General features: G+C 40.3%; 1 protein-coding gene across 11 annotated transcripts in view; it reads right to left on the reverse strand.

Annotated features, from left to right (window-relative positions):
• Nucleotides 1–24,976, reverse strand: part of ADCYAP1R1 (ADCYAP receptor type I) — a 138,077-nt gene extending 113,101 nt beyond the window's left edge. For 3 of the 11 annotated variants that reach the window (XM_062621328.1, XM_062621332.1, XM_062621329.1), the window contains exon 1: nucleotides 24,302–24,686. The gene's annotated coding sequence lies outside the window, so the exon portion shown is untranslated. Of the gene's footprint in view, nucleotides 1–24,301; nucleotides 24,687–24,895 lie in introns of those variants that run through there. The other 8 variants (XM_062621334.1, XM_062621335.1, XM_062621336.1 and 5 more) reach the window with 6 other exon arrangements.
• Nucleotides 24,977–26,533: the final 1,557 nt, after the last annotated feature.

Here is a 26,533-nt window from a genome sequence, read left to right on the forward strand (position 1 = left end):
CCTTGTTCATAGGATTATTCCTCTCAGGTGCAGGACTTCGCATTTCTCTTTCTTTAACTTGATGAGGCTCCTCTATGCCTATTTCTCCAGTCTGTCCAGTTCCTCTAAATACAGCATAACCAACCATCTGGTCAATTAACCACTTCTCCCAGATTTGTATAACCTCCAAACATTCTGAAGTTTCACTCTGTCCTATCACCCTATCATTAAATAAAACATTAAACAGCGTTGGTTACATCCAAATGTTGGACCTTTATAGTTCAGCTCAGTCTACCTAGGCTCCCCTTACAGTCAATGAAGAAGAAAGAAGTATCCTCAGGGAGCAATTTCTATACCCTAATGCTCGAGTCCTCATTTTGGACAAAGTGAGTTACTGCTTGAGGTTTTTGTTTTGTTTTGTTTTTTCTGCATACTCAGACTGAAGAGGGCAGACAAAATTCCATCTCCAAAGTTTAAGACTCTGAAGCACTAAACGTAAGCAAAACACAGAACTGACTTCCATTTATGTCACAGCCTTTTCTTACTTTCAGTGCTAACTTTATTCCTTTTATTAACACAGCCTAATAACTTCTGTGTATGTTTTACTTCAGCTGTCCCTGATTACAATTTTGGTGGAGTGTTTTTATTCTTTTCCCTTGAGTGGTTTCAATTAAATTGAAATTCCCTGAAGATGTAAAAGTATTATAATTTGTCCTTACAAAGTACACTCCTAATCATTTCTGCGTAACCTGACAGCTCTTCTATTTCCTAGTCCTCTAGCTTTATAGAATTTTTCTAATATTAAAAAAAAAAACAAACTCTCAAAACTGTTCTAGAACAGATTTCAATGCGTTGCTCAGTCAATCCAAGAAAGAGATCTTAATGTACACCTTCTGAAGATCTGATTCATTTCTTGATCATGTGTAAATTTTGCATACTGTTCACTTTCAGACTTTACATAAGGTTAGGCTAGCATAGTTAGTTGTAGCACTCACTATTACTTTTTTAGACAGAATCATATTCTCCTGCTGCTTTTTTTTTGTTGTTTTTTTTTTTTTCTTTAGGGGTCAGACACACAGTAAAATTTTTAAAGCATACAAACTTATTTTGTCACAGCTGATATGCAGTAAGTATATATGTACCTCTTGATTCACATCAAATTCAAGGAAGTATAATTAGTTTTGGTTTAGTTTTGCTGGTAAGCCAAGTTTCATTGTGTTGCATTCGCCACAGGCAAGGAACACACGTAAGAAGTTACCATAGGCCAAAATATGTGTTAACACCTATTAAGTTAAGGTTATTCCTCTTCCAATCTCAGTAGATGCCCGTTTTACTTCCAGTAGAATCTTTCTTCAGTAAGGACATTATCAAAAAAATTTTGAAAATTCAAACCCACTATATCCCATCCATTCATATGTGTGATCATAAAGTCCAGCCTTTGTTGAGCTTTGAAAGTTTATGCTCTTCTGGAACACAGTGCATAAAACTAAGAAACACTTGATTTTTTTAAACCAAATTCTAGTTAAAATTCTTAGCTTTTATAAGGAATAAAAATGTTCATGATACAACAATTCCTCTCCTTCATATTATGCTGCTTCACCCATACAGGTATGATAAACCATTGAAGGTTACTGACATCTAAAGGATTGTTCTGGGTATCTCAGTTTTTTTTGAAATTATAATGACTATGGAAGTCTGTTTGACAGAGCTGTTGCTTCAGGCTCTCTGAAAATTCAGATAGACACGAGTGGATTATTCATCTACAGGTCAAGATTTTCTAGATTAATCTTTGCAACTATAGCAGCTACAGACTTATGAAACCAGCAGCTATGGAATATAATTCATAACTCCCTGTGCACAGGATTGCTATTCTTGGCAGATTTCCCATCTAACATCACCCATAAAATTTATCCATCAGTTCTTGCCTTGATTGGCATTATTTTGCCTATTGTATTACCTATGAGATTTATTGTGCCCTGATATTTTTAACATTCCCAGAGACCTGGTGAAATGGCATGACTTCTTTAAAGACATGGATACTCAGTTGCAGGGAAGTATTTATAAACTGCCATTCATTTAAGAAGCATCAGTAGGCAAAGTAAAAAATTATGTGAGAAGTATTCATCTTCACAGGCAGGTCAATTACTGTTTTAAAGCACCTGTGATGTATGTGGCACTTCATAGCTAATATGCAACTAATATGGGATCATAAAGGTAACTATGTGCTGCTCCATTCCATCAGAGTTTTAAGTGCTGCTTGGCAAGGTCCTTCAAAATCATTACTCCACAACCAGTAAAATGTGTTCTCTATCTGGCATATCACATTTTTGCAAGATCTAATTGATTAATTTGCTTTCCTTAACTAGTGGTTTTCATTTCCTGCCCTAGCCATAAGTGTATCTATTGTTTATTATTACATAGGAGCTTGTAAGGTCTCTGTTACCTATGGATCAAGATTGCAATCAGTCCCTGCTTTGAACCCATCTGGCTGGATATATGTCTGCTCAAACAGCATCACTGCTGAGCAGACATCCAACACAGTCAGAGGAAAGGAAAGAGTAAGAGCAGAAAAATGAGGCTTTGGACCAGAGTCCTTTATCCCCATTGCATATGAATATCATCCTAAGTGTAGTACTTGTACCGTACCTTCAAACCAATTTCTTAATTCAAGATAATATATATATATATATATATATATACATAGGAGCAGGATGCCACTCTTAGCAGCCTTAATTAGCTCTGTTAATGCGCTGAACTGATTATCTTGAGATAAAGCTGTCATTCTTAAGTTACCATTGCTCCCCAGACCCAAACTAATCTCTGTGCAAGGTGCTGCACACTCTCAGCTGCGAGAAAATACCAGGGGTATCTTTAACAAGACATTCCACTATTTCGTGCAGGCAGATTCCAGAGTTGTGGCTTTGTAGATGGTGATAGACACATGGGCAAGTCTCTGAACTCCAGCAACAGCGCATCAACTTCCTATTGTTTCTGGAAAACAATTCTACCCTTCCTATCTTAAAGCAGAACCAAAGCAATAAAATAAGCACTGAAATTGAGTTATATGTTGTTTTGGAAGGTGGTAAAAAGAATGTGCAACTACCTGATGTCAAAGGAATAAATATTTTGATGGTATGCAGAAAACAGTCTAACTCCAGCATTGATAGAAGGAAGCTTAGAAGTGTAAAAAACCAAGGTGTTCAGAAAGGATGACCGAATTATCTTTCTTCGCCTTATATGTACAAAGCCTTGTCATTTTCTAATGCAAAAGGCAGAGCTATCCTGAGTACAACAGCTTGCATTTCAATGAGCATTTTGACTTGGTAATCTATGGTGATGTCCCAGATGAATATCCATTGGGCTCCTCTATATTTCTAAACAATAGCATAAAAAGCTTTCATGGGCCAAAGCTCATCCCACCTTGATGATGAACAGATATAATGTTTCTTGTTTCTTCACTGGGTAGAGAAAATTATTACCCTACTATTTTGATTTCTCAAATGCATATCATCCAGTTCTTGGATGTCTCCCAGAACAGACTTGGGATTAAAACCCTGTCTCTTCTGTCCTTAGGGAGATCACAACACCTATTTTTTTTTTTTTTTTGGTGGGTTCTGTTTGTTTGGTTTGGTTTTGCTTTGTTTCTGTGAACAGTTTTATTCCTACCCTGACAGACAAGGTTAAGTCTTTGCAAAAGCACTAGCAAGTTGCATAACTTTTTTCCACCCACATTTCCTATTGTCCTCCCTTTCTACTGCACCTCAAACAGCCTAAGTTTTCCCAGCTGTATCCCATCTTGTGGTTAATGAACTCATTACTTTTGGACAGTATTAAGACCCTCCACAGCACGTGTTCTTGCAACACCAAGCATGGAATTCATGTCACATAAATGTAGCTGTCTAAAAGTGAAATGTCCATATTAAAGATAGCTTCCCTCAACTCCCTCCACAGTGAACAAAAGACGAGCAATTCACCCTAGTGTCACATGGATTTGCCTTACTTTAGGACAAATACTACTTATCTTTGCAAACAGAGATCTAATAAAGCAGAAAACTTGATTAGCTCAGAAGAGTCTGTGCTGAGTAGGGACAGCCCTGAGAATAGCAGAAATATAAGCAAAGGAGGAAGAAAAGCAATTGAAATTAAAGTCACTATTGGAATAAGAAGATGTTAAACTGGGAATTAGAATAAAGCTTTCCACCATCAGTAAAAAGAAGTCCTGGAAGTGCCTTCCAGAGAGAGAAGGATAATCAAAAAAGGTCTGAATTTTGAGAGGACCCTATATAACGTATTTTGCAAAATGATTTCTCTGACACATGGATTATTGCAGTACTAATAGACATAGGCACCCAATCACATGGCCTCTGACTCATAGCTGGCTCCTACCCAGCCACCATAAAGCACAGAATACGCTCATGTCTCTGGAAGAGAACTGCAAAGAGAAAATTGCAACATGTTCTTGGTCTTGCCTTCTCCTGGTAATGGAGAGACACTGAAGGCTTTTCTTGGTAGTAGGTGATGAGAGTGATAGTGGCTTAGACACATGGACAGACAGAAGGATTTCAGGCCTCAGCAGAAAAGCTCCTACTTATTCAAAAGGCAGCCCAAGTCTCCTTCCTTTGGTCTGACATAGAAAGGAGTAGAGAAAATGCTCAGAGCACAAGTAAATTACGTATTATTACCTCAAAGCATCAGATTGTGTCCTATTTCTCTGTATTTTCTATCACAAAGGAGGAAAGGAGGGAGCAAAGGAAAGAAGAGAGATTTGACACACATTAAAAATTTCAGCCCAAACAGTAGAAGTTTGCCAAAGCTACACTGAGCTTAGTAGCATCTCACATCAGGCTGCAAATTAAGGTCAAATAATGTGGAGTGCTCAGTAACACAATTTTTTTCTTGTTGCTCCAATCTCCTACCTTTGTTTTTTTGACATTAGTGCAAATCTAAATTCTGTTCAGGTCTTCATTTGCACCAACCCTGAGTTTAATCATAGAATCATAGAACCAACTAGGCTGGAAAAGACCTTTAGAGTTCATCAATCCAATTGTTACACCAGGACTGCCAAGTCCACCACTAAACTATGTCACTAAGGGCATCTACATGGTTTTTGAACACTTCCAGGGACAGTGATTCCATCACTTCCCAGGGAAACCAGTTCCAACACCTGATCACCCTTTCAGAGTATGTAATTTAAGCTCAGCAGAAATGACACCAAACAAACAGTGGCTTGAGAAGCTGATGGAGCAGTCATGCAAAGCAAAGATTATTTAGGTAGCTGCTTGGGAAAAAAAAGAAAAAAAAAAAGGAAAAAACAAACAAACAAACAAAAAAATCCCACAAAAAAACACAAAAAAAAACCCAAACCACCAAAAATCCCCAAACAACTAACTAAAATCTGTGGCCTTTAAGCGCTGGTATGGATCTATCATCATGATGATCATCATGTGTTTTTCAAGCACTTTAGGGATGAAACTTTGACACTTTGTAAACACATTAGATGAAAGGATTTTGGCCAAAGATTTCACAGTTTCAACACAGAATATAATACAGCAGTTCTCCAGTATTTTCCTATTTCCTTGTATGATCTGTGGAGAGGATTTCTTCTAAGCTCTTAAAATAACATTGCTGTAGGCAAGCACAGCTTCACAGGTTGGTTTCTCACAGATACACCTGCCCAGCCTAGTCAGTGTTTGACAAAAAACATTTTAAACAGAGAAGTAACCTAAGAAAGAGAAAGCTTTATTGATCTCCAGCACTGAGAGATCCGCTTCAGCAGCCTGCAAAGGATACAATTTATTAAGATGAAAAATAAAGATGTCCCAAAGCCCTCATTTCTGCAGCCTGCATTATTAATGAACCTCATGCCTGCAGATGGCAGAGAGATACATGCAAGTAGCCTTCTTCAGCTTTCTTCTTGTCAGTAAGGCAGAGAATTAAAGGTGGACCAGGACAACCAAGTAAAGGAGAGACCTCCAGTGGTATGTTGTAAGAGTCAGCTAGCAAAATATAAGCCAAAGTTTAACAGTTCATCTGTGCATCAGCTAATAGCCTGATAACCTCTGAGACATCCTTGATTTTAAACATGAAAGCAATTGTAAGAACTACGTAGTGGCAGCACAGTATAACTCTGAGTTACATTTACATTTATTTTCTGGCTCAGCCCATTCTAGTGAACCTGCCTCTCAAGGTCTTTTGTTGCTGTCCCCTGGGAGCGTATTCTGCAGCAAAGACAAGGATGTCATTTGAGGCACCAGGCAAAAAAAAAAGTTATCCTCCCCATGCAGCAGAAAAGATGAGTTCACATTTTATGGTATTTCTTTTACCATATCCTGGAGTTCACTTCTGTCCCTAGAGTTTGTTGGCAGCTGGAGTAAATGAAGCATGGGATGAGTCTGTATGTTGCTCTGAAATGTGTAACTCACTGGGGAGACCAGGGTAGGGACACATAAAGAAAGCAAGAGAATGATCCTCATTCAGCAAGTAAAATGAAATGTCTGCTAACCTGAAGTCAGCACAGTGTGAGATTGTTTTGGACAAGCAGAATAAGTTCTGTAATGGTGTCTGGATAGGATGGTACACAGTCACTGTGCAACGAGGACTCTCCAGGACACAGCTTGGCTGCCATTAGACATGCCCAAAGAACTGGATATTTTACTGAGGACTGCTTTATTCAGAAAGAGCCATGAAATGAAAACGCTGTGTGAGGCAGACAATAATTATTCCAATATTTTGCACATTTTGGGTGTGTGCATGTCTCTGAGATGAAACCAAAATTTTGTGTCATGAATTTAGATGTCCTTTGTTTGTTTAATTTCATCCAGCATTGCTTGGATCTAAATGATCACAAAATCTTCTTTGATGGGCAATAATCACAGGTATTACAGAAATAATTCTGGCTTATGTTCTGCAAAGGAGTGCTGGTATTCTGTATTATCTTCAAGCCAGTAATGAAAATAATAATAATTTTAAAACAAATTAATGCAGAATTACATTAAAACAATTCTGATAGAAAACAAAAACAAACCACCAACCAACCAACCAACCAAACCCAAACAAAACACACACACACAAAAAAAAAAAAACAAAAAATTAGACTATTAGGAAGTACAAGTCATAAATATGTAGGTGAATAAACCCTAAGTACAGTAATAGGTTATTTAGTGTCAGTCATTCAGATCCAATCCAACAGGCCATCATCCTCCTTGCCTTGTAAACCAGATCAGCATCTCTCTAAAATGGAAATTAATGTGGGGTTTGTTTAATCTGCCTTTTTAATCTGTTTTCCAAAGCAAACCTAACACCCCAGTTTGCTCAGACATGTAAAGACATCCTGAAGGAAATCTTACTCTTTTAGGATTATTTTACCTAGAAGAAAATATTCACTGTTGTTGAAGACAAAAGGCATATTTGCACTAGGGTTACCATTCTTATTTTGCATATCAATGAAGCTATAAAGCAAATGAAAGGCCCATATGTTGTGAAGACAAAAGTAGCAACTACTGCTATGAGTGACTTGAGTGAGAAATCATAGAATCACAGAATGGTTTAGGTTGGAAGGGACCTTAAAGATCATCTAGTACCAATCCCCCTGCCACAGGCAGGTCTTCCACTAGACCATGTTTCTAAAAGCCCCATCCAACCTGGCCTTGAACACTTCCAGGGATGGGGCAGCCCCAGCTTCTCTGGAATACTTGTTCCATTGCCCTGCTAACCTCACAGGGAAGAACTTCTTCCTAATATCTAATCTAAATCTACCCTCTTTTTAGAGGGTAGTTTAAAGCCACTACCCCTTTTCCCATTACTAACGAGGACAAGGGGTCACGGCTTTAACACTAATGAGTACTTCATACCTAGAGAGCTTTAGTATTACAGATACACATAAGATTAATTTAGCTCTGACTACCCGCTGTATTTCCTCTGAGTACAAATATAGTGAATTACACATTTTTTTTTTGGTATTCTTTCACAGTGTTCTCCTTTTTAACTATTTGCCAGCAAGTTAACAAAACTTGTTTACATTAGCTGAAAGGTGGTTGAGATTTCTTCATGAAAACAATAATTCTTTCCTTCTGCTGACCCTCTATAGAAATGAGATGCCTACCACCATTGTGTATAAATCCCATAGCAGTGCTTCAAACAGCTGCCAATTCTTGACATCTGCATTAGGCTGTGGACATCTCTCTCCAGCTGTAGCCATGCTGAAAAGAACATTATTCCTAGGCAGCTTAGAGACACTAATCCGTGCTGCGCTGCCTACAAACTGCCCACTGAGCTGACTGTACAAGCATTGCCTAACCCAATTTACACCAAATAAATTGAGTTAGCTTAAATAATAAGGCTTTACTAACCAAGGTCAATGTGACACAATTGTGTTAAGGAGTGCTCATGCAATCAGCTCAGCTGGCAGATGCAAGAGATAGTGACAAGATGGTGGAATTGGCTGGAGGTGGTGGTGTCTTCAGACAGCTATAGAACTTCACAGCACTTACATAGACTTCAGACTACAGAACTCGTAAACCCAAGATCTTCATATAACATAACTCTTTTTCTTCCTCCCTTTTTCTTGTATGTACTATTCCTAATTCTCGATACTTATAATTTTAACTATCAACTGGCAGATTCATCACTCTCGACAGAGAAGGCAGGAATGTTTTTTAGTAATGCATATATTCTAATTTTGTGATGAAGAATGTTTTTCAGTAAGAAAATATGCAGCAAATTCTCCTGCTACTTCATTTGCCATTTAATCAATGTATTCTTACCATGCACATTTGCCCTGGGTTTAGCAGTAGCAGTCATTTTTCTCCTTCTTGGTAGCTGGTGCAGTGCTGTGTTTTGACTTTTGGCCTGGGAACAGAACTGATAGCGATGTTTTGGTTTGGCCAAGGACTTTGTGAGCCTCATGCTCTGCCAGGGAGGAGGGGAAGCCGGGAGGAAGCAGAGACAGGACACCTGACCCAAACTGACCAAAGAGGTATTCCATACCACAGCACGTCATGCCCAGGATGTAACTGGGAGTGAGCTGGAAGGGCTGGGAGACTGCAGGGTTGGAGGAGGTATCGGTCAGAGCTTGGTCGGGCTGGGGGGGGCGAGTTATCGGTCGGCTGGTGGTGAGATGTTGTATTCTCTTCCCTTGTTATTTCCTTTATCATTGTTATTACTGGTGGTAGCAGTAGTGATCTGTGTTATACCTTAGTTACTAAACTGTTCTTATCTCAACCCGTGGGAGTTGCATTCTTTTCGATTCTCCTCTCTGTCCCTCCGGGAGCAGGAGGAGGGCAAGAAAGGAGGGGAAGTGAGCGAACAAATTACCTGACTGGGTTTAAACCACGACAACATTAAATGGTGCATTGTCAATTTAATTTGTTACATTCTTATTGTAGTTCTTTTTTTCATCTTCCTTACTTCTTCCTTCCCCAATACATAACCAACATATCATTTTGCATCCGATGTGGGATCTCTCTGGTTTAACCTAGCAAGTCTTTTAATTCCTGATTTGGTATTCTGCTTTAATACATTCACCCACAAAACAGCCCGGAAGGCTGGAGCTAAGAAAAATCACTTTCATTTTCTTAGATACTATTGAGTGGTTAAATGTAAAATACACATGCAGTGCACAGTTTGTAATCTCAGATTTCATCATCCATGAGTTTCAGAGCTGAGTCAAACCTGATCAGGTTTTTGATGAAAGGATAAAGATTCAAGTCTAGGCTGGAGGCACTTAACAGTGGTGAGTTACTGAGAAAAAGTACTTGCATAAGAGCAAGGAAGAGTTCACTAGAGACTGAAATTTGACTGAAAAGCACTGGTGTGATATGTGGATATCAGCACAAGTAGTCCAAAGCAGGACTTTGAGTTCAGTTAACCCTGCTGCTTAGTTATCAGGGATTTCCATTTAAATTAATGCTTCAAATCAAAGTGTTAAAATAGCAAACGGGAAAACCATATTTCCATTTGCCATTTACATTTTTAGCTTTTTTTTTTTTTTTTCCCCTAAAAGAAAAGTTGGTAATAACTGATTTGGGACACAGAATTTGGAAATTCTTTTTGATACCTGGGGAAGGTATTTCAGGAAGATTTTAAGTGGACATGTATATTAGTTACCAATTTAAAAATAATTTTTAGACCATACTATAAGATGCATTCTGATTTACCTTATAAGAATCTGTAATTTAATCATGATTTGCTGTGTTAGAATTCAACAGAAATTAAAACCACATTTGGAAATGAACACGCACACTGCACTAAGGATGGAAAAATAAAGTTTCTCATGACATTTAATTTCATTTATAATTATGTGATGTCCTGAAAAAAGGACATCACAGCATATCATCATATGTGGTGTTAGTGAACTGACTGTACTGCTCCTGGTCACCAGGGCTTGAGTTCCCTCATGTTAATTAGCAGTTTTAAATTATAAACAGAGTTATTTCAAACTCCTTCTACTGTTAAAAGAAAGAGACATCTCCAACACACGAACCATATTTTGACTTCAGTCACTTTTTGCAGATGCCTAGCTTTTGTTTGCTTGAACAGGAAGCCTACGCTGACCACTCCAAGTTCAGACATAGTAATAGCGTTTGCTCTTTAGTACTATCTTTATGGTTTCACTTTGTAGAACTTCCTTCTGTCACAGCTCATAAGTCCTTTCACTTTTTTCCTTGTCATACCTCCATTTTACTAGAATCTTATGACCTCTGAAAGTTCTCCCAGCTTCTAAACTGCACATTTTTGTTCCAGTTTCAGTCAGGCATGTTTTCTTGGAAATCAAAGCTAAATTCCTCTGCTTGCGCTTGGGGTCTTTAATTGTCAGAAGGCAGAGTGAGCGCTCATCTGACAAGGTTTCTTCAGCAAATATTAAAACAAAAATTTGGTTCACTGCTACACCAGTTCCATTCTGCAGCTCATTTATTTTTCTCCCCAAATCAGGTTCCAAAATGTGCTTTCAGAAACTACTGTGCATAATGGCAAATATGTAGGTTGGTAGCTTAAAGTCAATATTTTTTTCTTAAAAACAGTTTTATGTTGTTTTTTCTATTTGGCTTTCTCATTCTCTCTCCTGCTATAAGCCTACTTTCATGATTTGGTGAGTACCTTTTAATTGGAGTTGAGTAGGCTTTAAGGTGTGTCTACCATATATGGCAGCCACCACTCACATTACAGAGATAACCTCCCAACTTGCTACCATTTAGCAGACACATTAAGAATCCTGCAAGATCTGTTTCTTCAGCTCTCACACTGTTTGCAGATCTAAAAGTGCCAACAGTATTAAGACAGATCCCTATTATAAAAAAGAATTCCTATGTGCCAGTTTGAGCTACAAAAGAGAAAAGGCAACTAAAAAAAACACTCTTTCTTTGCAGAGAAGTGACAGTTGTACTGTAAAAGACTAAAAACAGACACGAAGAAAATACTCTAAAATTGTTCTTGTTTTTATTGTCACTAAGGAAACAACTTCCTAGGAATCTGCAAGTTGAGTGTACAAAGTGCTTGATGTGCAGCCAACTCTCTGGAGAATCAGGTCTGCCCACCAAGGGAGATTTCTCCTGCTCTGTCTCAGCTGAGTCCTTACTTCATGTGGAGATTGACCTTTGAAGCTCCAGAAAAGCCATAGTCCAGACTTGTCACAACATGAGATATCAAAGCCTAGAGTCATGACTAAGCCAAGGGATTTTGCCTTAAGATACTCCTCTCTGCAGTCCAACAACACTGCCAGGAGACAAGAAAAGCAGAGGAGCTAGAGAATGTGGGAGGCACAAGGGAGAATTTGCCTGGTCTCTTGTGATGTTTTCAGCCATACATCACCTCCCCTCTATGAATACAGCTCCCAGGCAATAATTTAGGTGTTTGTTTTTACTTTTTTTAATTGAGTCCAACAGGGTACGCACAGCTTTTTTAATCCCTTCAGCCTTTCAAATAGAGTGGCCATCTGCAAATGGCCTATTGGGAATTATGTATGAAGTTTTATAATCTCTGAAGTGTTTCCAGGAATTGTAAAGAAGAATTTTAGTTGACCTGTCTGTAAAACTATTCCAAATACCATGGAAGTAATTTAACACTAATTTAATAATAATTTAACAACAGTTTAGTGAGCAAATTTCAGACATCCAGCATGTTTTTTAGTGGTCTTTAATTTTTCAGCATCAGCACAGCCAATGTATTCCACAGTTGTAGAGTTCCTTTTATCCCAACGAAAGTGATAAACAACATATTCTGAAATACATTCGAACAAAAGCATGCATGCAGATAGCTCTTCACCAGTTCTCCTTCAGACTAAGAAGCAAATAGTGGCTAAATTCATTGAAAAGAGACATGGCTTATAACAGACAGACTTAGAAACAGAATTATTTGTTTTAATTACCAGGGACTTAGCAGAGACTTACAAATAATGGGCCAAATAGAATATGTGGAAAGATGTCACCAATATAAAATAATTTCAGTGTTTGAGCTTTGAAAATCCTTTCTTGTTACCACTAACAGGGGCCCACTTCACATTCTACTTCCTAAGGTTCCTTGGCAGTGTCAAGGAGGGCTTATGTTCTGTTATGTTTATCCAAGAACCAGAACATTTCCCTATAGGCAAGTTTACTTCTGATGTGTCCCTAGCTCCTTGTAGTCCCTAGTCTTCTGTTTCCCTTCTCTTATGTAAAACCAAGATCTGGCTCTCTGTAATTCTCCTTTTTGCTGCCTCTAGACCAAAAATGCTTAAAAGGTCTAAAAGCAAAGCTGGTCTTGCCAAGTAAACAGCTGGACCACAGTGAATCCATCTGTCAATGGCAACAATTCAATAACCACTGAGCAATCCTCTACCAAGGTAAAAATCTATCTATTCAGCCAGCAAGGAGCCTTTGCTTTATGTTAAATTCATCACCCACCTCTGTATCAGAAGTGTTTTGTAAGTTACTTGTCAATAAGAAGGGGCTCAAAGAAGCAAACTGAGCAGCCAACAAGTACCAGTGGTGGTTTCATAGTGGAGGCAAGAGAAAATTGGATTTTAATATTGCAACTACATTGGGACTGGGACCTTCCCTTGGCCTTGAGGTCAAGCAACATGTCATCACTTTTATTCATTCCGCTAAGCTGCTTTACTACAAATTAGCAGTTGCCTATGAGAACAGCCTCTGGGCCATGATTTCCCTGAGCATTGTTTGTAACTGTGGTGTTTGCCTTTATTTGTTAAATATCTTATTTATTAAATGTTGCATAGAAAGTAACTCATTTGGAAATCAGACTCTCCTAGGTTACTGCAGATTCTTCCTGTTTTCCTGCCATTACAGCAGTGTTTTATCTGTTTTCCTAACAATTTCCAGTCTACTTGGTATTCATGCCAGGAATGAGTCAAGCAAATGCACCATTGCTGAACAAATCTTACTGAAAGCAGTTTCTTCCACATCAAGGGAGGTTTATTTTACCTTTAAAAGGCAACAAAAATTTCTGTCATTGTGTATCATAAAAATAAAAAGGGACATTGCAAAACCTGTGATCGATAAACATTTGATGGTAAGCTTGTGCTTCTCTGAGCACAAAAGAGCTCTGAGGCTGTGAGTTTTCCAGAGATCATTCCTTACTAAGTACCAATTTAGGATTATTGCGGTGACATTTTCAAGATCTTCTTTGGGAAAAGAAGAAATATTTACTTTAAAATTATTTAAATCTATGAAGGATTTATTTCTTTTTTTAAATCAGGTGTTAAACAGGGGAAGTTTAGATAGGACATAAGGAAAAATTTCTTTACAGTAAGGGTGGTGAGGCACTGGAATGGGTTGCCCAGGGAAGTTGTGAATGCTCCATCCCTGACGGCGTTCAAGGCCAGGTTGAACAGAGCCTTGGGTGGCATGGTTTGGTGGGAGTTGTCCCTGTCCATGGCAGGGGGGTTGGAACTAGATGATCTTAAGGTCCTTTCCAACCCAAACTGTTCTATGATTCTATGAAATAGGGTGGCAAATCAGTATGGTTCATTTCACTGAGTATGGAGGATTTTCTATATCTATTTAGAGACTAGGTCTTTCTTGAAGGCTAAGGTCAGTTTCAGACGATGTCACTACTACCAGTTTCGTTTAGAGCATGTTAGGGTTTGTGGGTTTTTTTTCTCCATGTCCCCTTACATCAGTCATTTTCTTTAGTCTTCTTGATCTTAGAGGAGAAAAATTGCCACGAAGGTTAATATAGTATTTAGAAGTGCTGAAAGTCAAGGCAGGAGAACGAGGGGACAACATTCTAATCTTAGTTGCTCCACCAGCCAAGGAAGCCAAATCTCAAGACGCATTTTGAGGAAAGATGGAGATTATTATACGTTCAGGGCAGTCACAGAGATACGAAACAGCAAGAGAGGCTCAGTCATCTTCAAGTCTGTCTTCTTCATCTTTGTCTTTCCTGATACAAATGCACATTGTTTTCTGTAGTACAGGTTATGATCTCTGATCTGATCTTTTACCTGTTGCAGGCTAAATGTAAATACTGAGGAGCTAAACGTGGTGATTTTTTGGTCACACAGAAGTTGTAACACACTAGGGTGATGCATTTTGGAAAAGGCAAGGACACGGCAGAAACGAGAAAAATTTTGCAGGTTGGAACAAGCCCATGAATCACAAGCTGTAATGTTTTGGGTTAAAACTCTTAAAGGTGATTTATAAAATGCAAGTTTGAACATGCTTCTAATGAGTGATATGGATGAGCCTGGACATGCAGTCAGACACACCTGCATATTCTTTTCAATTTGGCCAGTTCAGATGAAATGGGCAGATCTCATTTAACGTTTTTAGATCACCTTGAGTGGTTTTCTCTGCACTCACTGCCAGTATTCCCACAGCTAACGGAGGTAAAAAGGATGTCCAATTCACATTAATTATTTTAGAAACTTGCTTTGGGATCAAAAGAATTGAGACCTGGACTCCACTGCCTATAAAGGCAGCATATAATAAACAGCCATTGAGTCCCACCCAGAAATCTGCGAACACAAAAATGTCGTATGTATATTATTTTCTGAAATTGTACAATTTCTCATGATTGATTATACATGATATGATTGGTTATACTTGTATACAATTGTCTGAAAATTCACACAACCTATGATTTAGATGAAAGGATTTTTAGATTTTGACATTTTGGTATATGGCATGCAGCACAGAATAGTCTGTCAATTCATTAAGCAGAATATCATGTGAGAACTTCTCCAGCCAGTGAAGAAATTAATGGCACGTTAATGTTCAGGTGAACTTCTTTTTCACCTTTTAAGAAAACAGCTATGTATTACAAATTATCTGATCTGTGTGATTGAACTATCACATTGTTGGTTTCATACACATATTTCTAATGGCAATTCACACACTAAACTTTTTGTGGCTGCGAATGGATTTGACAGTAGGTCACAACCATTGTACTGCATAATGCAGTAGTGGTATACATGAAAATGCTGCAAAATACATAGCTTACTTATTGAGGTTTGTCACCTAAGCTCTTTGGGAATAGAGTAGCTAAATTATGCCTTGCTGTTCCAATTCAGTGGGGACAATGGGAAGGAAAGCAAGAGGTCAATTTAATGAGCTATCAGAATAAAAATAAAAAAATAATTAAAAAAAAATCAAGTCAACTGAGTAAAAAGGGAAGCTTTTAGTTTGGAGAATCCTTTATTGCTTCCACTATGAATATGAAAGCCTTATTTTGTCAGGTCAAGATGCTACAGATAAAATGGTTCTTGAAAAGTTTATTTAAACTTCTTTCAAGGAGAGTTAATTCAGTGTTTTTTCAAACTGATGCCCACAAAGCTCCGTGGAAGAGCTTGAAGAAGTTGGGTCTATCAGAATAATACTAAAGCCTGATGCATCGAAGAGTTTAGTTTTAAGTAGGTTGTGTTTTGCTTTAATCACCATAAACCACCATAAACCTCCATGTTTTCTGGATATGGAGAAAGTGCCAGAAGAAATAAAACTAAGAAAAGAAATACAGACCTCTACCAAATTAGGTGTGCAGCTGGCATACTTTATTCCAAACAGGAGAGTGTGGAGAAACTGAGACTATCAGGTAGTAAAGTCAACGGCACTAGGAACTGTGGTGCCTTCACTCCCCACAAGGAACTTGGACAGAAAGGTCTTTTCACGTTAAAGATGCAAAAGCTTGAGGGAACCTACATCTCAAGGAAGCTGGGAAAATAAGTCACAAGGAAAAATTCCAGACTCAAGCTGGTGAAGCACAAACATTCAAAGAGCCTAGAAGTAAGAGGGAGAGAAAGATGGGTAACAAAAGTGGTGTGTCTTGGACACCTGTAAGTGTCAGGAGAAAGTGAAAACATTCACTCAGGCTGTCATAACGGAAGTAAAGCAAGATCGCAGGCATGACCCCAGCACATCTACCATAGATTCACCTTTTCCTCTGATCAGAACAGTGATGATGAATGGATGATGGAGAATGGCTAAGGTAAAAGGACAGAGCCAGCATTGAGCAGGGAGTTGTACAAGGCGACATACTAAAAGACGGCTGAGAATACTTCAGCCGTAAATTATGTATGCAGAAAAACACTTTCTGAATTATTCAATCACAAGTTGACCAGGAGCTGCATGTAGTAGTTGTATCTGCAGAAAGACAGTCTCAAAGTTTTCTCAGGGAAAATAACTCCAGGAATGATTTAGAGCTAAGTAGATACACCTGCAAGGTAGTAATTCTTTTATGGCCCAGTGCCTTAACTGTGGTATCTCAAAACAGGAATACCAAAGGGAATTTTCAAGCCCTGCATGACAGCATATGAAAATCAACTGAGCTCTTTGTGTATGTGGTAATAGCACTGAGGCCAAGATTTGATCGGTCACATTTTAAACCATCAGGACGGATCAGAAACCCAGGACAGGATTCAGACTGCAGATTAAACCATCTCAGTGGCATTTATTGAAGATTTTTCAGGCTAAAGATTTACAGAGCTCACTCTGTAGTAGATACTTAATTTATCTACATTGACTGGGCGCTGGCCTGGGGCCAGAATCAGAAGCCTAAACACTGCTATTTTATGTCACCAATACCCCAGGGTATTTTACCTGCTGCCTTCATACAGAGGGTAGAAGACATGGTGTATATCAGCATCATACCTACAGACCCCTTGTGGATGTTAGATACCCCAGGGACCTCAAATGGCACTTCACACCTGTGTTTAGGTGACTGAACTATGTCCTAAATCTCCTTTGACTGTAACAGGAACTTACGTTCTTAGATACAGCTAAAAAACAGGTAGATGTTTCAAAACTCACACCTGTCTTTAGGTGTCTAATCTGCAAGCAGAATCCTGTTTCTGGTCAGTGCAATGGAAACTGCCTTAGCAGAAGAGACCTGCAAGTCTTCCATAGAGAAGAATGAGCTGAATATCAAAGGTGAAAATGTGTCAGGGGTACACTTGCTAAAGTAACCAAAAAGGCTGTGATATTCACATCTTCTCCTCTTCCGTATAACGTTCAGACTTTGGTAGCCTCTGAAGGTTTTTTCCATGATCATCATTATCACATCCAGCTGTGGTACAAAGAGCAAGTCACAGAACAAAAAGCTAGAGAATATAGAGCAGTGTCCAGAGATTTGAATGCTGTAGAGAAACAACTTCAACATGGCTAATAATGGCTTTTCATGCTGCTCTCTCCTCTGCAATCACCAAGTACTATTCTCTAATGAAGGTCGTTACAGCTGTTCACCCACTGTACGTAATCATATTGGCTAACTAACCCATTCACTAGCACAAAAACACCATCCAGGCTGTCAAACTTCATGCAACTGGAATGAATGAGTGTGGATTGTGGCTCCAGTGACAGCTGTGACACATTCACAGCCTTAGTCATGAAGAGCTTAAGCATCTGTGGTATTTCAGATGCTCTCTCATCTCCTCTGCATCTTAAGTTAGAGTACAAAACTTCTGGAAGGAATCCAAAGATCCAGCTCTCTAAAACACAGGAAATGAGTAACTTTACTAACTTTAACTTGGGCCTTTATATAATGCACTTGTGCTGGCTTCTTTATGTAATTTGTTTCTAGGCCAGCTCTAAGAGAGGAAGTTCTGTTGTGTGTCCAACATCTTAGGTATTTACTATTTGAACTTCAGTAAATATTTTTAAAGGCCATAGTTAAGGAGGAAGGTGTTTGTTAAACCCATTTATCAACTGTCTGAGGGATTTTGTTACCTTAAAACAGACAGTGAATGTGATATAAGAAAACACTGAGGTATTGATTTTATGGCAAAAAGCTGGCTTTTAGGTCACCTAATTCTAAGCATGTCAAGTGCTCCAAGCTGGTCAAAATGTATTTCACAAGGTGCCAGCCCTAAGCTAATGAGGTCTGGTGCAGCTCACAGTGTAGCTATTCACAAATAGGATACATTTGATGAGGCTTGGAGCATTGCACAGCTTCTGGCTGGCTCAGAGAACACGCAGAACAAGCTTGCATCTGCCTGCAGAAAATCATGTAGCTGTCCTAGATGTGTCCCTGTGTTGACATATCCCCACCTGTTCACAAAATTACATACAAGCTTCAGCTGGCAAATCCCTCTTAGTAACTGAGCATGCTCTGAAGGCAGAAAGTGTTGATACACTGAGAAAGCCTCTGAGATTTAAAATAATCAATAAACAATTTAAAAAAGAGATGAACAGGTGGGACACATGGCATGAATTCTCCCTGCATGGGCCAGCCTGAGTCTGCCACTGGTGTAATAAAGGGAAGATGTGGGGGCCACCACAGCAGGCATGTTTTTACAGAAAACCTAGTATCTATCAAAATCTCCTATTGGTATGAACTAGCAAAAAATTCACCAGTCTTCCCCCCAGGCAAAGATGGGAGCAACTTCCTATCTCTGAGATACCACAGAAGGATTCATCTCAATGATTCTGGATGTGTATCTCTGAGCCAGCTGCTGTGAGAACCTCCATAGGCTGATACATCTGACTCACTTCAGGATGAGAGGAACCACAGTGCCCACTTACGACATAGTGAATTGGGGTGATGAGCTTGGATGTGATCATGTAGGTTTCAGATACTTAAGTGACAGTAGATCACCCAGGTTGCAAAATACTTCTCCTGAGTAAGAAAGCCTTCTTCCACATGAAATGAAAGATAATTTTGCCAGGGGACCCTTTGGGGCCAAATTTTCACCTGGAGAATGAGAAAATGTATACCTCCTCAGAGATGGACCTAATGAAATATCTACTCCCTGCAAAAGAAAATCTTGATTCTATCACATTTTCTTTCAAGAAAAGTTGGATGAGGATTTGAGCAACCTGGTCTACGGAAAGGTGTCCCTTCCTATAGCACAGTGGTTGGAACTAGATTATCTTCAAGGTCTCTTCCAACCCAAACTGTTCTATGATTCTATGATTTCATGATACGAAAAATGCATTTTTCCTTAAGAATCCCCACCCAACCAGATAGGACAATATACTGTCCCTTGCAGGAAAAGAAAGTAGCACAACTTGCCTAACATTCTGTGGAGCTAAAGAACAAAAATTTAAAATATTAGGCTATTAACCCACCATGCAGATTAAAAGGGTCTTCCCTGCCCTAACCCTCAGCTCCATTTAGCAGGCCCAACAAATCATAGATAACAGACTATAATTATCCTTCCATGTGCAGCTCCTGAGCAATCATGACCCAGTCATTTCTAATGGAGTGCAAAAGCCACTGTGACTGGGGATTTTCTGAAATTCCCCAACATTCGATGGGCAAACCTGCAAATATATGTGGCTGTGCTGGGTTCCCAGTAGGTGGCGCAGTGCTGTGTTTTGGATTTAGTATGAATAATGTTGATACACCGATGTTTTACTTGTTGCCCAGTAGTACATCAAGGACTTTTCAGTCCCTCATGCTCTGCCAGCGAGGAGGGGCACAAGAAACTGGGAGGAAGCAAAGACAGGACACCTGACCCAAACTAGCCAAAGGGGTATTCCATACTACAGCACATCATGCCCAGTATATAAACTGGGGGAAGCTGGCTGGGAGCCACCAATCCCTGCTCATGGGCAGGCTGGGTATCAGTCATTGGATGGTGAGCAATTGCATTGTGCATCACTTGTCTGTCCTGGGTTTTATTCCTCTCCCACTTTTATTGTCTCCCTTATTATTATTGTTACTGTTCTTATTGTCGTTATTGTTATTATTATCATTATTTCCATTATCAAACTGTTCTCATCTTGAGCCGTGTTTTTCACCTTTTTCTGATTCTCCTCACCATCCCACCGGCGCAGGGAGGTGAGGAGTGAGTGAGCCGCTACACAATACTTAGCTGCTGGCTGGTGTTAAACCAGTGGCAGAAGTTTAATGATTCATAAGGAGCTCTTAGAATTTGATATTCCAAAGATGTTATAAAGGAAATTATTATTGCTATCACCATAACTATTAAGAAGAAGAATTAGGCCATGTAAATATTTGTACCCTTTTCTGTCAGTGTTAGAGCGCATAATGAGTTACACTAACAAAACCTACAGTTATTGAGTTAATTTGTTGTTTGGTTTGGTTTGGGGGATTGTTTGGCATGTTTTTAAGAGTGGTATTAAGTAAAAGTTTTCACACCTTTTAAAACTCTTTTTGTCAATTAAATAAATCAGAGCCATTTCAGAACACAGTCCTGCATTAAGCCATCCAAGAGTAAAATCTGACACCTGAATGGGCAGGAATGAGACTGCCAAGATGTCTCTAGGGCAGATAAACTCTGATGTCAAATGCAAATCAGCTCATTTCATGGGGTAATTATCTCAGAAGAATTTGGATTCAACAGCAGCATAAAATCAGAGCAGCAAACGGAAGTCCCTGTAACTGCCTCTGTATATTTCTGCAGGAAACTTTCCAAGGGAATATTCCTCAGCACAAAACCATGTTAGCTTTAAATGCTGTGTGATAATGTGTCTACCTTTCCATCAGGAGATGGAATGATTTAGCACCTCCTAAGAAGTTCTACCCTGAAATTATTAATCTGGCTACTCTAGAGGTCATCCAATCAGCTTGCATGGGGATACAATCAATGAACTGCAGTGAATTACATAAACAAGACTTGAACAATCTGGTTTGTTTTATGAGTTCCTAGATTGTCTTGTGGAGATAAAAGTTCAAGCCTAAGAAGACAGATCAATAAATTGAGAGAGCAAAAGGTGGGTAGAGAATAAAACACAAGAAAAGCAATGGGGTGAGGACTGGATATTCTGCTATAAGGCATTCTGAATAGAAGCACGTTTTTCTTCCCATGTATTTGTGCCCACTCAATTACAATCCAGACAGTGTTTTAACAGCCACCACAGACACATGAATTCTATCTAGTAATAGTTAGTATTGTGAAAAACTACCAAATACCTTTCAGTATGCAAAGCATTTATTCCTTGAGAATAGAACAAGTTCAGCACTAAGGAAACTGGAAAAGAATCTCATCAAGGGATGCTGCTGTGTATATTGGGTAGAAGGAGTACTCTGAAAGAGTGGTGTTACAGCTATACCTGATGATATATTATCAGCAAAGATGACTTAAAAGTTGTGGATAAGAAAAAAGTGGGAGTTCCTCACTGGTGTGTTTAAATCCTTTTCAGTAGAGCTGTTCCACTTCTCCACTGTTGTGGAAATGTCACTCCAACATCCTGTTGACGGCGGTGTGCACTGATTCCCACCCCCAGTGTCTTCACAGGTGATAAGGGATGGCTGGATGTGAAAGAAGACAGAATGGAAACAAAGGAGCATGAGCCAACACTTTGCTGACTTAAAGGTTGAGGCTGCACTCTCTAGGCCAAACAGTGGGGTAAAATAAAATTCAGTATCTCCACTGACTTGTATATCCTGATACCATTTTACCTCCTCTGAGAACTGTGGCAAGTAAATAACTCCTCTATTAAATCAGGACTAAATGTAAAGACACCCAGGCTTTTCCACCAGATATGAGCTACAGCATGCATCTGTCCTGAGTTTACTTTTTCTCAGTGCTTCTTAACTCAAATACTCTGGTTTCATTAAAAGATAATCTGAGCTAATTTAGGAATTAGCATGTTTGTACTAAGTGTGCTCAGAAGGAAGGAAAGGAAAACAAAATCTGCTAGATTCAAATGAATCATCTTGGGGACATGGGTCTCAACTTATCTAAGGCATAGGCACATATGGAACTCAACCCCAGAAAAAAATATCTCCAAGATGCTGGCTCAGTCAGCCAAATGAAGAGAGATGTGATGAACAAAGGTCTGAACGTGATAAACAGTGCAGCCCACAATCTCAGAAATCTCTGATTTTCTCTCCCTGGTAGCTTCCCACAACAAAGCTTCTGCCTTCGTGTTTATGAGCTTCACATACACACTAACAACAACAGATCTAAAGAGCTACATGCGGTTGTGGCACCATGCAAGCAGCAGACATCTTAAATCTACAGGGAGGAAAGAGCCCTCCTGTTTTCCTCCAGGGATCACAATGAATGATGGAAAGCGAAAGCCAAGGAGTGATCACAATGCTAGCTCCCTGCTTGAAGATAAATATATTTATCACACATAAAATCCCCCATGACCTTGTATCTGCTCAGTACCAGTGGTTACCCTTCCAGTCACTGCACACACACACCTTTGACTGGAGAAAACAAAACAACAGAAACCTTCCACTCACAATGTCCGAGATAGGCTGCCGGTACAATAACATATTAGCTATCCTAAATGGTCCAGCAACCATTGCCCTCAGCACATAAAAACGGTGCGAGGGGTGGGGGAGGGAGGGGGAATAGAAGACCATAACCCAGAACTGTAATCAAGACACAAACAGAGACATCAACTTTAATCCAACTCCCATTATTACACTGAACAGCATTTCTTAATTATTCATCAAATTGGAGCAGTGTTGCCTTACCCATCCTACAGGACAACTTCTTTTAAGACAGCTCCAACGTGGTTTGCATTAGCCAAGTACAGACGTCTGTATAATGCGTTCTTTCTCTATAGCTACATGCACATCGCTTTAGGGACTTTGCCTTCGTGCTGTCATTGACAGTAACCTTAAGTAATCACACATTCCCTTTGATTAGCCTGTGCTAGCCATGGAAACGTTTCCCCACTGTACCTGACCAGCGCTGCATAGACTGAATAGAGAAATGAGATGGCTGTGTACCCAAAAAAAACATCAAATGAAAATCCATTTGTTGTTTGTTGACACCAACAGATTAAAAAACAAAACAAAAACAAAAACCACCCAACCAAAAAGCCACTTAAGTTACCTTGCATATTGCTGTATCAATCCAGCACTTGCACTGTAATTAGCATACATAAAATGGATAGTAATCCATAATATCCTAGGAAAAAATCAGGTCACTTTGCTGACTTATTCACTTCGGTTTATATTTTTAATTATTATCATAATTACCTCCAGTATTACTCCAATATATTCCTCAAGCTAAAGGCCACAATCTGTTTACCAGCAGATTAGACGCAGAGGAAAGATGCTGACTTCCAGGGAGTTCTTCCAAACCTGCTTCTATGTAAGTGGGACCCACAAACACCGGTATGCCACTAAACAAATCTCTGTCTTTTTCATGCATTTTCCAGTCCTGAATGGCATGTTGCATTATCTTTCTCTTCCTGTCTGTAAACTCTTCAGATTCCAATACATACCTGAACTGTTCATGTTAAATTCACAACACAGCGGTAAAGAGTCTGTCCTGTATGCTATTCCTCCGACTTAAGATGTGCTTTGCATAAAGATGGTATTATTAGAACCAGCTGTTCAAATACTGATAAGGAGAAGTGCGCAGAGGCATGCAAGCAGGGGTCAAAGTCACATTAACAGCAATTTTTACTACTACCCCACAGTAAAAAATAGAGAAGTACTGGTGCACTGCTTGAAGGGTGAATCAGAGTTTCTGCGGCAGGTGAGGATGCAGAACTGCAAAGGGAGCCCTAAGCTAAAACATGCCAACAGCAGCACCGGGTCTGTTAGCAATCAGGTTTTATTTACCAGCCATATTGTGTTAAAAACAGACGTGATTCCCATACCGAGCACGTTAACCCGTCACCACTTGCAAAGGGAGATTTATTTGTTTGGAAAGAATCAGATCTATCTCGCGGACGCCTCCTCCGACCCTACAGTTCTAGCTAAGGGCAGAGAGCTTGCATGCAATTCCCCCTATAAGAAGTATTCCCAGGACCCGAGGAGGATGAGGGGAGAGCCGGTAAATCCATGCCACTCGAAGACAAGCCGGTGGTTCCTCTCCGGTAAAGCCGGCTGCGGGAGCGGCGCTTGGCTTTGGCGGCTCCTGGGCAGAGCCCGGCGGCTGCTGCCCTGCGGCCCCTGCCCGGGGGCAGCCGGCGCAGAGCCGCGCTGGTGGAGGTCGGAGGAGAGCCCGGCGGAAAGCACTCACCATTGCAGCAGGGATCCGTCCCGGCGCTGGCGATGCTTCATCCCCGCCGTGCCGGGCGGGGCGGGAGCCGGCGGCGGGGGGACACGGGCCAGTTCCCCGGCGGAACCGTCCAGCCCCTGCCCGCGGTGGAAGTGAGCGACCGCAGCCGGGCTCCCCCCGCCTAGCTCGCACCAGGCGGAGGAGGGGTCGGCGCCTCCGAAGGGAATCCAGATTCCTCCTCCCTCTCTTGCTGGTCATGTCCAGGCTGCCTCTGCTCAGGGGATGGGCCAGGTCCTGGCCGTGAAGGAATTTGCCATGGCTAAATAATAATTAAAAATAATAAAAATAAAAAGGAAACAATCAATCAAACAAATAAAAATAACCAAGGAGAAAAATAAAAGGAAGGGAGGCAGGAGATTTGCAAACTTTTTTTCCTCCTTTTTTTTTCTTTTCTTTTTTTTTTTTAAAGGGGATTATGGTTTGTGCTAGGGAAGCAGGGATGGGAGGGATGGGGTGTGGGAGGAGAAGGGTGTGCAGGCTGGACCAGATGCTCTGCCTGCGAGTCAAGGCTATGGTGTGCTCTCCCCTGTATTGCTGTGTGTGTGATTCTCATACCCAGACAATGCTCTGCAAAGCGAGCTGGTCCTGCGGAGAAATGCAAACACCTCCTCCCCCAAGTGCCTGAGGAAAGCGAAGGGGGTACACAACCAATAGCTTTTCCTTGGATAGTCTCATTAATATGGAGGACAAAAGGAAACCAATGAGGAGAAGCGAGAGGAGGGGTTTATTTAAATTAAGTCTCTTAAATCAATTTTTTTTTCCCTTTTCATTTCCTCCTCCTACCTCCCCCAAATCCTCCTGCTCCGTGTTACCTAAGCACCGTTTTTGCTGTCCCAGAGATTTATTTATATTTTTTTAATTAATGTGACAGTGTCCGCAAAACACAGTGAGTGACAGAAGGGAGAATGGCATCGCTGCTGAGTGAAGGGAGGCAATTTGTCCCTGAGCTGCAGAAAAGTTGATTGCAAAGAAAAGCAATAAAGTAGCTGGAGTGTTGTCAGGGCCAGAAACTGAGGGGAAGCAGAGTGGGAATTTCTAGAAGCACCATTTTGCAGATGTTATTTGCAGATGGGCAGGCAGCCCGTGTCCAGGATGAACCCTCTGTGCTTGTGGAGAGGATCTCCTCACTTCCCATAGCAGACACACACACAGAGAAAGGGAAGTGACTGCATGGGAACCACAGCATCTGCTCCATCCTGTATAGCCTCAGAGCTACACAGCAACAGCAATGCAGGACTTGTACCTGTTGCTGGAAAATCAGTGGAGTAGAGCTGTAGAGAGCACCGAGATGTTTGGGGAGCAAGGAAGGCACATCCAGCTGGTTCCTTTGACTTGTATCTGGGAAAGAGCAGGGTGGTACATGTCACCTGCAAGGTAAGTGCATGAAAGCATCTAGTAATTTTTCCCTTCTGCACAGAGTAGCACTCAAGAAAAGCTCTCCAGACCTAGAAAATTATCACTAAACAAGTCTGAATACCTAGAGGAGGTCCAGAGTAACTGTCTGCCAGAGCAGACACTTCATACCACGCTGCTTTTCCTGCTGCCAACCACGCTGATCTCTGGGCCCACAAATACATGTCAAGAACTTCAGATGCTGAATGCCCACGTCCTTATCCATTCTCTGAGACCTGTACTGATGAGGTTCTTCTAATTACTCTGAAATTTCACATCACCTGGACACTGTTACTCTTCCCATTATGGAAGCCCTTCCGTCTGCTTACCTTTTATCATTTCCCCTTCATTTTATGCATCTCAAATCTTCCATTTCTCTTAGCATGTAAATTGTTTTCAAATCTCCTTGCCTTTAAGATTAGATTAAATGAAGGAGAAAAAAAAAGGCAATTTGGTCATAAAAGCAACGAGATCTATTACCTGCCCAGTGTGAAAGTCTCTGACCCAATTACTTACTTGTATGTTATTGTCACTGTGGCTCTTAGTCCAGGTGCAGGACCCTGAGGGGATATAGCTCCATCACAGAAGCACTGGACCAGACAGCCTTGTTCCCAGTCCCTTGGCACAGTAATAACCCCATGGCAGCATAGATGCCTCCTCTTGAGAAAAGCATGCACAGACACCTTGTGAATGCATTCATCTCTGGTTTTATTCCAGCACCATGGAGCAATCCAAAGAATCAACTTGACTCTTCAAAGGTTTCCTTTGCATATTTTCCTTCAGTTTTACCATCCTCTCTAG

Source organism: Pezoporus occidentalis, unplaced genomic scaffold (assembly GCF_034315485.1).
Source record: "Pezoporus occidentalis ecotype Australia unplaced genomic scaffold, CSIRO_AGI_Poc_V1 ctg23, whole genome shotgun sequence".
Lineage (NCBI taxonomy): Eukaryota > Metazoa > Chordata > Aves > Psittaciformes > Psittacidae > Pezoporus > Pezoporus occidentalis.